The 13,315-nt window shown below is 42.5% G+C and overlaps 1 pseudogene; it reads left to right on the forward strand.

The window, feature by feature from the left end:
* Nucleotides 1-2,095: 2,095 nt before the first annotated feature.
* On the forward strand, nt 2,096-12,419 carry LOC149237271 (protein STABILIZED1-like; annotated as a pseudogene).
* Nucleotides 12,420-13,315: the final 896 nt, after the last annotated feature.

The raw sequence follows: 13,315 nt of genomic DNA on the forward strand, positions 1-13,315 counted from the left end.
CCTTTGCCTCTTGTTCCACTTGTAATTTTTTTTGTATACACATACATATATCTCAAGATGTAGTTTAGTTGACGGCATACAAGCAAGTAGGTGAAGATATCCCCCTTAACCTTCAATTTTCCCCAATGGACAACCAGGAAAATTTGACCCAACCATTGACCAACAAGCAGAATGCCCTACAAAGGTATGTCAAAGGAAACCCTAACCCTGAGGCAGTAGTAATAATCCAGCATCATTTACTTTAACGGGATCCCATTACTTAATAAATTAGCCCGAAGTTTGCTATGATCCTAGATTAGTATTTGCTGCATGTGACTAGCAAATGCTTAGATCAACTTTACTGGTACTTTGTAATCTCTCACAACTCTGACAATAATTTTGAACATCAAGATGTTACACCTGGGGTTCGATAGCAACCCAACCAGTGCACACAAGGTTTATTTCTTGCAACCAATGTTTTTATATCCAACCAACTAATCCACTGGATAGACCAGAACCAATCAGTATTTTAACTCTTATTTGTAATTATCTGTACATGCTGACCAACAATTTGCGATCTACTAGAACTTAGTCTATCTTCAATATAGATATACATATATATAGGTATATTTCCTGAACCACAGTAGAAAGTAAAACCTTAGTTGGGTCAGTCATAAAAGTTACTGTGTTTATTTTAGTGAACAAGGATGAGTAACACATTTCTGATCTTCTCCTACAGACAATACTATCCGTGTAAGTTTCATGACGAGAAGAATTACACACTTTTGAATAATATTGCAGAGAAGTGGCTTGGAATATCCCTGAGTTTAGTTACAACTACTTGTAACTCATTAGTCTTCGTATTGCTACAACTGCATATATGATGTGTATGATCGTACTCTGTTTTAAGGACAAAGTCTAGCTACGAGAGTAGTCATAGTCAAGAAATGCAAGGAATGGTAATTATTGGTAGTAATACTAGTTTAAGCCATTCAAACCTTCCCATGGCCAAATTCAAAACCTCGAAGCAAGCCAAAATGCATTGATAAATCTGAAATCTAACCAACTACCAGAACTAACCCCTGTAAGGGTTAATTGCAACAGTTTGAAAAGATAGTTCATGGACAGTTAAAAGTTGGGAACTTAAGGATTCACCCATGAGCTTTGAAAAGCATGACAATATCGGTTGCCCTACTGACCAATTTAATTTTGATCTTGTTGTATAGACAAGGTGAAATAGCTTGCAGTAACAGATGACTCCTTTTATCATGATATTTCTTTCATACTCAAGGTAACCCACAGAGAACCCTAAGCAATAGATCCATTCCAGTTATGCCATTATGTAGGTGATCACTATAGCTTACTTATGACTCAATATTTTTTGGCCAAATCCTTTGATAAGAACAATAAACTAATTATACCGCAATGAACATTTCGAAATTGTAAGGTAAATGGATCGGTAAGGTTCCAAACACATCGGACAAGGGTTGCCTAGAGGGATGAATTTTCTCCTAAATAACTTCATCCTTCCTCCAGTTTATAATGGTAGCTTCTTTTACTTATCATAAATCGACACCCGACTACTTGGCATCCTTATTCCCACCGACCAGCCACAGATCTTAAAGTGGTTTTATACACAGCAAGAGGAGGTTTATAATCCACAATCAAGAGGAGCTTCTACGTGCCATCCTAAAGGAGATCAAGCCGCGGTGAAAAGAGGCTTCTACACGCAGTCCAAAGGTACCTTAATCACAGGTCAAGAGGAGCCTTAATCCATACTTAAGGAGAGGCTTAATCTTCTGTCAAGAGAGCCTTAAAACGCGACTACGGAGGCTCCAAAATGCAGCCAAAGGGCAGCAGAACAGGTCTATGAAGAGACAGGTGCAGGGGAGGCTTTCATATATGCTAGAAGTCCTTGAAAGATACTGCCGAATCCCAAAGGAGCTGCAGCGAAGTGACATCGCATGTAATGCATGCTTGGAAGAAGTAAGAGGAGTGACCCAACAAGCGTATTAGAGCACACAGAGGACACAGACAGAGCACGCTGAGAGGGTCTGCAACTTGACAGGGTGATCACTTGGAAACCTGATCTATTAGCTGCCGCCTTTGCGACTCCTCGTTGCAGGAAGAATGCAAGCGCCCGCTGTTCCCCGGCCCCGGCTGGAGTTTCTCAACACAAAACCCCCACCGAACTATGTGGTCGGGCTGGGCCGAGGGGCCACGGGGTTCACCATGCGGTCTGATATCGGGCCTGCGAGGGCCGCCCCGGACCGCTCCACCACTACCATAGGAGGCGCGTCAGCGGGCAGAGGACGGGGCAAGGGCAGTGCCGGTGCCGCGGGTGCCGAAGAGGAGGAAGAAGTAGACGACGAGAAGGGATATGATGAGAACCAGAAGTTCGATGAATTTGAGGGTAACGATGTGGGTTTGTTTGCCTCTGCCGAATACGATGAGGACGATAAGGAAGCTGATGCCGTCTGGGAGAGCATTGATAAAAGAATGGACTCTCGCCGCAAGGACCGGCGGGAGGCAAGGCTGAAACAGGAGATTGAGAAGTATAGAGCCTCAAACCCTAAAATTATAGAGCAGTTTGCAAACCTTAAGAGGAAATTGTATACGCTCTCTGTTAGCCTCCTATACCAATAGGTTTCATTTTTCATGATTGGCAGAGGAAATTCCAAATATGTTCTACTTTGATGATGCAAAGATCCCATATTTCTGTGGAAGAACATGTCTGTATATAGTTTGGATAGTGTCCTACTTCTGGATGGGTGATCCAACAGCCTAATCTGGATCATGCCGTGTTTAAATTGATGTTGTAGAATAGAGAAAGAGAATCTGTCCAAATTGTCTAATCTTGGCAAATTAACAGATTAGGTAGAGAATGAAGGTTCCCAACTGCTTAATCTGGGGCCTTGGAAGTGATAAGGGTAGTTGTAGATAGAAACTCAAAAGAAAAGAAAAGAAAAAGAGCAATTGAGGGTTTTCAAGTCTAAGTGCACCCTCCCTGAAGTAACAAAAAATGCTAGGTACTAAGAAGGGTAGGTAGAAAGGGGTTGCAGAAGCTTGTTTTCAGTTATATTGCTGGCCTTGGCAGAAAGCATATATTGACAAGAGAAGGTTCACCTGTCTCAACATTTTGGTAACAACACAGTGAAGCATGTCTGACTCCCCAATCATTCCCCACAAAACATCTTTCTAACATTCCCTAAAGGTCCAATGGGATTTCCTCATTGTGTACTAATATAACCTTTTGATTATGGCAACATCAAGCCAAGGTGTTGATTCCTATTACACAAGAAGCCACATTTCTTGTGTAAAATCATTCCTCACCCTCATCTGCTTCTAAATCTAAGTTTACTCCTTAAACTTAGCCCTCTATTTCTCTCCCACATTTCAAAATTCATATTAACCCCTAATTTTACTATATATCTCCCTAAGTTCTCCCATTCCCTATTATTATAGAATTATTGTGCAAAAAATCCCAGAAATATATATATTTCCCCCCCTTTGGCAATCTAGCCATATATCCCAAAGTTTGGAAGTGGGAGAAAGTCCGAGTCCCATGGAATATCTGTTCACACTTTATTTTTGGGAATTAAATCAACATCTGGTTGATTTAATAACCCTAAGCGCACCTTATAAATGGATATATCGTTTACCATTTATCCCCGAAAACCTCAGAAAACCCACAATTTTCATTTATCCAAAGTTTTGTCCCGGCGCGCTTTTCCACAAATAACAATTGTTTATTATACGGGCCCCGCCGTATCGCTCTGACATCTCCGCATCCCGTCATCCGTCGGATCCGGGCCCTCCCATCCGACGGCCCTCGGCGATTTCGGACCGCCCCCGATCGTCGTCCTTTAGCGCCCGAAAAATGTCAGAGGATGACGTCTGTCCGTGGACACGTGTCCATTTCTCATTGTATCGGGCGGCCTCCGACACAAACCGGGCCCGTACCAAAAGCGGTCCGATAAAACCGCTTACCGCTATTGCCTTTCCGCCTTACGTCATCCCTACAATCACCACCACGCCATTGCCGCATCAGTATTACGTCAGCTTCCATTCTGCCATTGTTCCGACCTGTCCGCCACGTCGCTCGTCCACGTCGACCAATCACTAGTTGACACGTCATCCCGCCGTACCCAACCCCACCAATGACGACATGCTGACGTCATCCATCAAAAAGGCGCCAAAAACCAATTTTTCCATATTATCGCGCAAAAGTCATGGTTTTTTGTATTTTTCACATATTTAAGCACTCTGTGTAACTTGCATGTGTTTACGTCGTTCTTCCGCCAACCTCCATAAATTCGTCCTTGAGCTGCTGCCGCCTGGAATTCCGCACGGTCATCTGCCTCCCGTCGCACCATAACCAGGTATTTACCTGTTTCTCCCACCAACTGGTTTTTTCAGTCTTCACAAGCTAAAAACGCAAAATAACCACCATCCGGCATTCTGAACTCCTATACCTTCAAAGACTGAACTAATATCCCTTGGAGGTCCCAAATTCATCAAAGTCCCCTCATTCACTGCATTGTGCTTAACCCACACCCTTCACAGAGTTTTCGTGTCGCAGGGCGTGCCACAGCAAGATAATTCACCCTGTTTCACCTCCTTTGACAGCATTTCACCTCAATTTTGCCAAAGCTACCCTGTTTCTCCCTGAAAATCTCTTTCTCTGTCAAAACTCACCACATTCATCCACAATTCAGGTATAAATCCAGTTCAGAGGATAAGTAAAGCATGGAGACCCCTGTGGCCTTGAACATTACTCCCCTGAGTGCCCCACAGAGGAACCTAGACTGGCTGGCCCTTGCTGACAGGGATCATCAAATTAAAGAGACAGTTGAGATAACTACCAAGTATCATGTACATATTGTTTGTGAGCTGAGGGATAAATACATGAGTGGTGCTGATGACATAGGTATCTGGGAGTCTAATTTGCCCATTTATTACCTACCTCAAGTCAATGTGTTCCCAGACCTCATCCATCAGTGTTGTGAACACTATGACCCCTCACAGAGAGCAGTTTTGAGTTCATCTGGGAATTTTGTATTCCACATCACTCCACAATCCATAAATCAGATGTTGAACTTTAAACCAACTAGACCTCTAGTCCCCCTTACTATGAATTTTCTGCTCCAAGAAGCTGCCAAATTGCCCAGCTCAGAGGTCACAAAGATTGGTCAGTTGTTCATGAAACCAGAATATCAGCCCCGGCAACCTTCTCCCTATCTACATGTCTGGTTCAATGATACAGGGAGACTGTTAGTGGACATAATCTCCTGCATTCTGGGATTCAATACCAGTGAGTTTGTAGATGATACAACCTTGGTGATGTTATCCATGTTCACTCCAGGGCAGCCTCCTGCGCCCCAGTATGATTATGCCACATTCATTGCTGACAAGATTCATGAGCAATTCATGAATCTGGAGAGGGAAAGGGTATTCAAATACACCTCTTATATATATCACTTAATGTTATACTTTCAACCTGATAGTTTCCCTGTCTCCTTGAGAAAGCTGGATGCAAAAGGAAACAGGAGGTCAGTGGTATTTTGGTCATCAGTTTGTCACCACATCTCTTGCTCCCCATACAGCTATTGTGAGTTCATTGATCTGTTCATCTATCCAGCCTTGTCTCTGCTACAGAGTTCTCCTCCTCCTAGACTCACCGATGATATGCAGAAGATCCTCCAGCTTTCAAAGAATTATAGCATTGGAGATTGGTACTTCTACCAAGACCACACAGTAATCAGAATATATGGCTGTGAGCTAGCCCCTTATAGACTGCCAAAGTATGTCCCCATGAGACTTTTGCATTAGAGTATTTCCGGCAATTTGGAAATGCAGACATGATTCACTTTCATAGCAGAAATAAGAAAGCACAGCTCAAAATCAAACACCAACTGGGCCCATTCATTTTCAACAAAAGAGAAGAAGCATGGCAAGAGGCAGATAAAATTCTAAAGAGCTTCCAGCTGCAAACAAGCTTCCTTTGGTCACCCTATGACCCCAATCATTTTATAAGTCTTAGAAGAATCAGATACAGACTTGCCAGCTATGACCATGTCAGCATCCCACACATTGAAAAATATGCAAATCAGTTAGAATGGAAGGAGGGCACCCTAGTGGAAGCATGTTCTAGGGAAGAAATGGCACAAAATGAAATGAAGCAGTTAGAAAAATTAGTTGACTTGGAATGTTTTGAATAGGTTTGCTCCCCAGTACTCAAGCATCTTGGAGTAGCTGCTTCCTCTTCTACTACTCCCCATCAATCTGCCCAAGCCTCTACTCAAGCAGCAACTACAGCTAAAGGAAAAGATATGCAACAAGAGGAGCCACTCTCTAACATAGAGCAGCAAGCAGAACGACAAGAAGGAATGGCTGAGGCACCTTCAAATACAGAGCAAAAAACTCAGGAAAAGGTCCCTCCTAGGCAGGAGGTAACAGTGGAAACCTCGATGCTGCAAACTCCAGCTAATGAGGAAAGAACAAGGAAGAGAGACAGGCAGGAGGAAACTCCTCTCACCACTTCAACAGATCAACAAGGTGAGAAAAGACAAAGGCTGAATCCCTTTTCTGAGGAGGAGATGCCTGAAAGACCCACTGGTACCATGCTACCTCCCAACATTGAAACATCAGCCAGTTCCTATCAGCGGGAACAAGAAATACAGCATGGAAGAGAAGTTAGTTCATCAGGGCAGCGGACAAGGTCTGAGTCTAGCATCAAGAAGCAGTTTATAGAGATAAAATCAAGAAATGAGCCAATTAGAATCCAACTCTATAACCAACTGCTCAAGATGGCGCCAACCAATCAAGAAAGGCTTATGTCGGCCTATGATATTCAAGAGGGAAAATTGACTCTTAGTCATTTTAGGCCCACCATGCTGCAGCCTCAGTCAGCTGCCGACTATATCAGGACCAACCTAGAGGTCTTTGCCAAGGACATACATCCTATGGATCAGATAGAACTGCACAAACAAACAGGGGAGATGGTTTATGCTACACTGGCTGATAAGACCCTATTGGCACATAGGTTGCAGAACTCCCTAAATAACACTACTTCTCAATTGGAGCTAGAGAAAGCTTCCTCTCAAGCCAAGGATAACAGAATCAAGTCCTTGGAAGAAATCATCATAGAACTGGGCCATGATCCAAATGACCCTAAGGGAGTGCAAGCATTAATGAAGAAGAAATATGAGGACATAGCAGCTTTGAAGAAGCTGGTTAAGCTACCACCAACCCTTCACCCTCAGACTGAAGATGTTGCCTAGCAAAGAAAAGATTAAGATGTGACGGCTATGCTGGTGGCTTTGCACAAAAGGCTAGTGGAAACAGAAGGTGCTTTAGAGGCAGCCTTAAAGCAAAAGGAAGGAGAACAGGTGTCTCAGCCACCTCAGAAAGTTATAAATCTTGAGGATACTCCTCAAGTAATAATTCCTCCCCCAGAAAGGACATCAGAAGCAGGCCCTTCAGCACCAGCACCAGATGTGGCAGCACCAGAGCAGGCACCCAGCCTTGACATGCAGAATATGAGGAAGGAACTGGAGGCTCTTGAGGCACAGATGGCATAACTAAAGGTAGCAAAAGAAAAATTGGCTACACTAGAAGAGAAATATGATAAATCAAAGAAGAATGTGGCTGAGAGGACAAGGGAAATTAGAACCCTGGAAAAGAAGATAAAGGAGCTGGAAAATGAATTAACCATGAACAAAACTATAGCTGATGTAAAGAAAATTCTATGGGCTAAAATTGGCCAATCTATTACAAATCAATGGCAATCCATCGAAACAGTTAATGAACAAATGAATCTTCTGAGCAGAGCTCAAGCTGAAAATCAAAGAGCCAGGGCATCTTTAGGGAGCATGTCTGAAATAGCCAACAGAATGATAAATGTCCTTAACAATCGGACTGGCCTTCAACTAGCAGGAATGGGCATTAGAGACAGAACCGATACTATTCTGCTAATTAAAAGGGTGCTTACCCTGAGAAGTTATGTCCAGTCATTGGAGAGAAAGTGTCAGGAAATACAAGCAGAAGTAAATGAATTTATTGCAAAAATCACAGTTTTGCATAACAGGGGCCTCCCCAGTTTGGTGACCAGTGCTGGAAGATTGTTATCACATGAACATTATGCCAAAAGGGTCAACAGCTTTGCAACAAATCAAATAACAGCATCTGCAAGCGCTCCAAAGGAAGCAGGGCCCCCATCTGGGCAGGATCTTTACGATAAGCTGGAAAATCTATTTTTTATTGAGCATGAGATTAGGCACCTTTTTGCAGTTACTCCCAATTATTACAAATACACTGAAGCTGATGAAATTCTAATCAAAATGCAGAGGCACCAATTGCCCACTGAATAATGGTGGAGGAGTATGATAGAAACTATACTTTGATCAATTAATTTTGGCCTAAAGTCAGCATTTTCAAATGACTCATGCATCAAATCTACTTAAAGCAACAGTGGAAGACAGCTAGATAAAAAAGGCAGTGACTGGGTACAGTTGGATAATGCAATCAATGTGTCCAACGCAGCAACATCATGACAGGGCAGCATAAACACAAGAATTCTCAAAATCAATGCAAAGGTGCTCAGCCGTCCCAAGACGCCCCAAAAGTCAAAAGATCTCTGACAGGAATGACTAGCTGTAATCAATCTTCTTTAATAGCAATAACTATTGTATCCACTATTTTTGAGAGTTGGTAGAGAAAGTTATGAGTCGATGACTCATTTTCAGATATTTTGTAAAGACAATTTTGTATATATACGCCCCGCTTAGCTTATTTGGGGGTTGTTGTTTATTTGTTCTGAAGAACTCGGTTGTATGCTCTGAGAAGTATAATACAAGAAGTCGTTGTTTTTCTCAACTTGGCTATGCTTGGACATGTTGTGATGGGATTGGTTGCTGTTGCAGAACTCTCGTGTTTTCTCATGATACAATAAGTGTTTTCCTAACTGTCTCTGTGTTTTATATGTTTACATAACTCATCTATGATATATGTTTTCTTAGTAGGAAGGAAAATGAATAGTTCAGGATTTGTCCAGTAAGACACCCTAAACTCAATCATTCCTGCTAACTATGTTTTCTTCAAAGATTAGCTGTAAATATGGAATTTTTAAATGCTCCTGTTTACTCTAATTTTATGGTAAATTCTATTCGAGAATTCTCTTTTGCTCTAGAATAAGATTTAGCCTTTTATGTTCTGTATCACCAAGAAAGAAATCTTTGTTGCCTTTCATGGTGTGGTTCTATACTATTTCCTCTCAAATCAAAGGTTTGTATCATGGATACCTATCTGGCTCTGCAGTAACACTCTTTTATCACAGACACTAAGTAATAATCAGTCATGGACTCCATTTGCCCAATGGAATATACCCTCTTTGATCATTGCAATCCCTTCTTCAAACAACAGATGACAACCAAAATTCAAACAAAACCTTATACTTCATAACTAGCCTAAAATCCTAAAAACAAAGCTAAATCAAAAGAGAGAGCACTCTCTGATTGCAGGTAGGCTAGAACCTGTAATCCAAAGTTGGTTTGTGGTTACCTCGGTCGTATTCCCTTAGGAGTCAAAGGGAACAACCTGAGTGATAACACTCTCCACCGAGGAGTGGGACAGCATACTAGAGATTGGGGATTATTCGCTTCGGAACAAGAAAAAGAGGTTTGAGAGTTCTGTTCCAGTTCCAGATACATTGCTGGAGAAGGCCAGGCAAGAGAAGGAGCACGTCAGTGCATTGGATCCGAAAAGCAGGGCTGCCCGTGGCACAGAGACACCCTGGGCACAGACGCCGGTGACTGATCTCACGGCTGTTGGAGAGGGGAGAGGGACTGTGCTGTCTTTGAAGCTCGATAGGCTATTTGATTCGGTTTCAGGGTTGACTGTAGTGGATCCCAAGGGGTATCTGACTGATCTCAAGAGTATGAAGATTACCAGTGACGCGGAGATTTCGGATATTAAAAAGGCCAGATTGTTGCTCAAGTCGGTTACTCATACTAACCCGAAGCATCCTCCTGGTTGGATTGCGGCGGCGAGGATAGAGGAGGTTGCAGGGAAGATACAGGATGCACGACATTTGATTAAAAAGGTTATGTTCCTACCCTGCAGAACCTTTTTATTAATTCAAATTCAGGAGTTGAATTTAATCAGAATTCAGTTAAAATTTAGTTGAGAAGTGTCAGCTCTTTAAGGTTTCATTTCTATTAGAACATCCTATTTATAGAGATTTGATTTTGGTGATTTAACTTCTTAGTTATGTAGGCTACAAGTTTTTTTTATTTAGAAGGATATTTGATTCAAAAGTGTTGTCTGTTTTGTATTTTTATGAATTATGGGTCCTCTTTTTTGGTTAAGAGTCAAATTCCAGATTCCAGTAAACCTTTCAATATTTTTTCTTACATGTTCGGCTTTTACGATTCGTTTCTTTATATTGAACATTTCAGGTTGTGAAGAATGCCCAAAGAATGAAGATGTATGGTTGGAGGCTTGCAGATTGGCGAGTCCAGATGAAGCCAAAGCTGTCATTGCGTGCGGTGTAAAGGCGATCCCCAATTTAGTGAAGTTGTGGATGTAAGCTTCAAAGATTGAACAAGATGATGCGAACAAGAGTCGAGTGCTAAGGAAGGGGCTGGAGCATATTCCTGACTCTGTGAGGCTTTGGAAGGCTATGGTGGAGTTGGAAAATGAGGAGGATGCTCAGATTTTGCTTCACAGGGCAGTGAAGTGTTGTCCACTACATGTGGAGTTGTGGCTTGCGTTGACAAGGCTTGAGACATACGATCAGGCAAAGAAGGTTCTCAACAAGGCTAGGGAGAAGCTTTCCAAGGAACCTTCGATCTGGATCACTGCTGCGAAGCTTGAGGAGGCCAATGGAAACACAACCATGGTGGGCAAGATTATTGAGAGGGGAATCAGGTCCCTGTAGAGGGAAGGGGTAGTGATTGACAGAGAAGCTTGGGTGAAGGAGGCAGAGGCCGCAGAGCGAGCAGGGTCTGGTGTGACTTGCCAGGCAATAATTCGCAACACAATTTCTATTGGAGTTGAAGAGGAAGATAGAAAGAGAACATGGGTTGCAGATGCAGAGGAATGCAAGAAGAGGGGATCAATTGAAACTGCACGTGCGATCTATGCACATGCCCTTACAGTGTTTGTTGCTAAGAAAAGTATTTGGCTTAAGGTTGCCCAGCTAGAGAAGAGCCATGGAACTAGAGAATCATTGGATGCCTTACTGAGAAAAGCAGTGACATACTATCCGAGAGCAGAGGTGCTATGGCTGATGGGAGCTAAGGAAAAGTGGCTTGCAGGGGATGTCCCATCCGCTCGAGCAATTTTGCAGGAGGCTTATGCTGCAATACCCAACTCAGAGGAGATTTGGTTAGCTGCATTCAAGCTGGAGTTTGAAAATCATGAGCCTGAGAGAGCAAGGATGCTTCTCGCCAAGGCTCGTGAGAGAGGTGGTACAGAAAGAGTCTGGATGAAGTAAGCAATTGTTGAAAGAGAGCTAGGAAACACTGCGGAGGAGAGGTCACTGCTTGATGAAGGGCTTATAAAGTATCCTGCATTCTTTAAATTGTGGCTAATGCGAGGACAGCTTGAAGATCGTCTTGGGAACTTGGAGGCTGCACGTGAGGTCTATGAGCAAGGCCTCAAGAACTGTCCAGGGTGCATTCCTCTATGGCTCTCAGCTGCTAAATTGGAGGAAAAAATGGGTGGTCTGAGCAAGGCGAGGGCAATTCTTACTATAGCTAGAAAGAGGAACCCTCAAAATCCAGAGCTCTGGCTTTCTGCTATCAGGTCTGAATCAAGGCATGGCAATAAGAAAGAGAGTGAGATCCTGATGGCTAAGGCGTTACAGGAGTGCCCGACCAGTGGCATATTATGGGCAGCATCAATTGAGATGGCTCCAAGGCCTCAGAGAAAGAGCAAGAGTATGGATGCACTCAAGAGATGTGATCATGATCCATATGTGATTGCAGCTGTTGCCAAGCTGTTCTGGAATGATAGGAAGGTTGATAAGGCCAGGAATTGGTTGAACAGGGCAGTCACTCTTGCACCAGACAATGGGGATTTTTGGGCCCAATACTACAAGTTTGAACTTCAGCATGGAACTGAGGAGATCCAACAGGATGTTCTGAAGAGATGCATTGCTGCAGAACCAAGGCATGGAGAGCGGTGGGCATCTATATCAAAAGCAGTTGAAAATTCACATCTGCCTGTTGAAGCTATTTTAAAGAAAGTAGTGGTTGCTTTAGGCAAGGAAGAAGGGGTTATAGGAGTTTGAAAAACTTTTTAGAAAAAAAAATCAGGCCTTCCAATTATCAATATGTTTTTACTAGCTGACAATTTGGACAGCGTATTACTCTGGCAGTATTATTGTAATCATTGTAGCATAGTTTGCTGTAATAGTCATCCCAATTTTTATTTTTTTTGAAATAAATTCACTGTTTTCCTTAAATATCCCATAAGTAGCATATGGATGGTGTTGGCATCCACATTCAGCGGCCATTGGAATCTTGTTTAATTGACATCTAATATAGGTTCTCGGACTATCCTCCCTCACCAAAACTGCTTTCTGTGTTCTGCTCTTCCACGACCTGGTGCAATAACTCGTCTGCCAATCTTACAGGAAATCCTGTGTTCTTTGTTTATAAGGGCGATGTTGTGGGTTCGACCTCGGTGATTTCTTTGTCTGATGGATAGGGATTAAGGTTGGGATTTGGGATTCGGGATTTAGCAGCCGTTCGGCCTTTCGGACGTGTTGATGAGACCATAGATTCAAAGAATCTGCAAGATTTATTGCTTTTCTTGAGTTCAGAGAGAGAGGGCCTTGAGAGAGATTGGTTTCAGCAATTTCCTTTTCTTCCATGCCTTTTTTATGCTGGTCGATTCAACGAATTGCAAGGAGCAGCTCGGTCAACCTCAAGCGCTTCTGCGACAGTATGTGCTCTTGAATTATTATACACTGCTTTGTTATTAATGGTAAATTCTTTTCTTGGAAGAATTTGGAGATGGTATAAAACTTTAGATTTCATTGGTAAAATTTGTTTGGAAAATGGGTCATTTCACCCTCAATTTGTTACTGGAGATCGTTTGAGCCAAAGATTTAGCCTCTCTATAGCGAATTTTGGTTATATATGGCTTGTTAGAGCTCGAAGTGTCTGTGACTTATTCAATAGCGTCCGGGACAAATTAATTTAGCGTTTCAACGATGAAATTTGGTTGGAAAATTGCGGCTTTTGCTATGCAGGTCAGATAAAGCTATTTTTAAGGATTTTAGACACTTACGACTGTTATATTTCTCGGCTGCTATATTTCGTTAAGC

The sequence above is a fragment of the Pinus tabuliformis genome, chromosome 8 (genome assembly GCF_031772625.1).
Source record: "Pinus tabuliformis cultivar Carrire ecotype Pingquan chromosome 8, CPIR1, whole genome shotgun sequence".
Lineage (NCBI taxonomy): Eukaryota > Viridiplantae > Streptophyta > Pinopsida > Pinales > Pinaceae > Pinus > Pinus tabuliformis.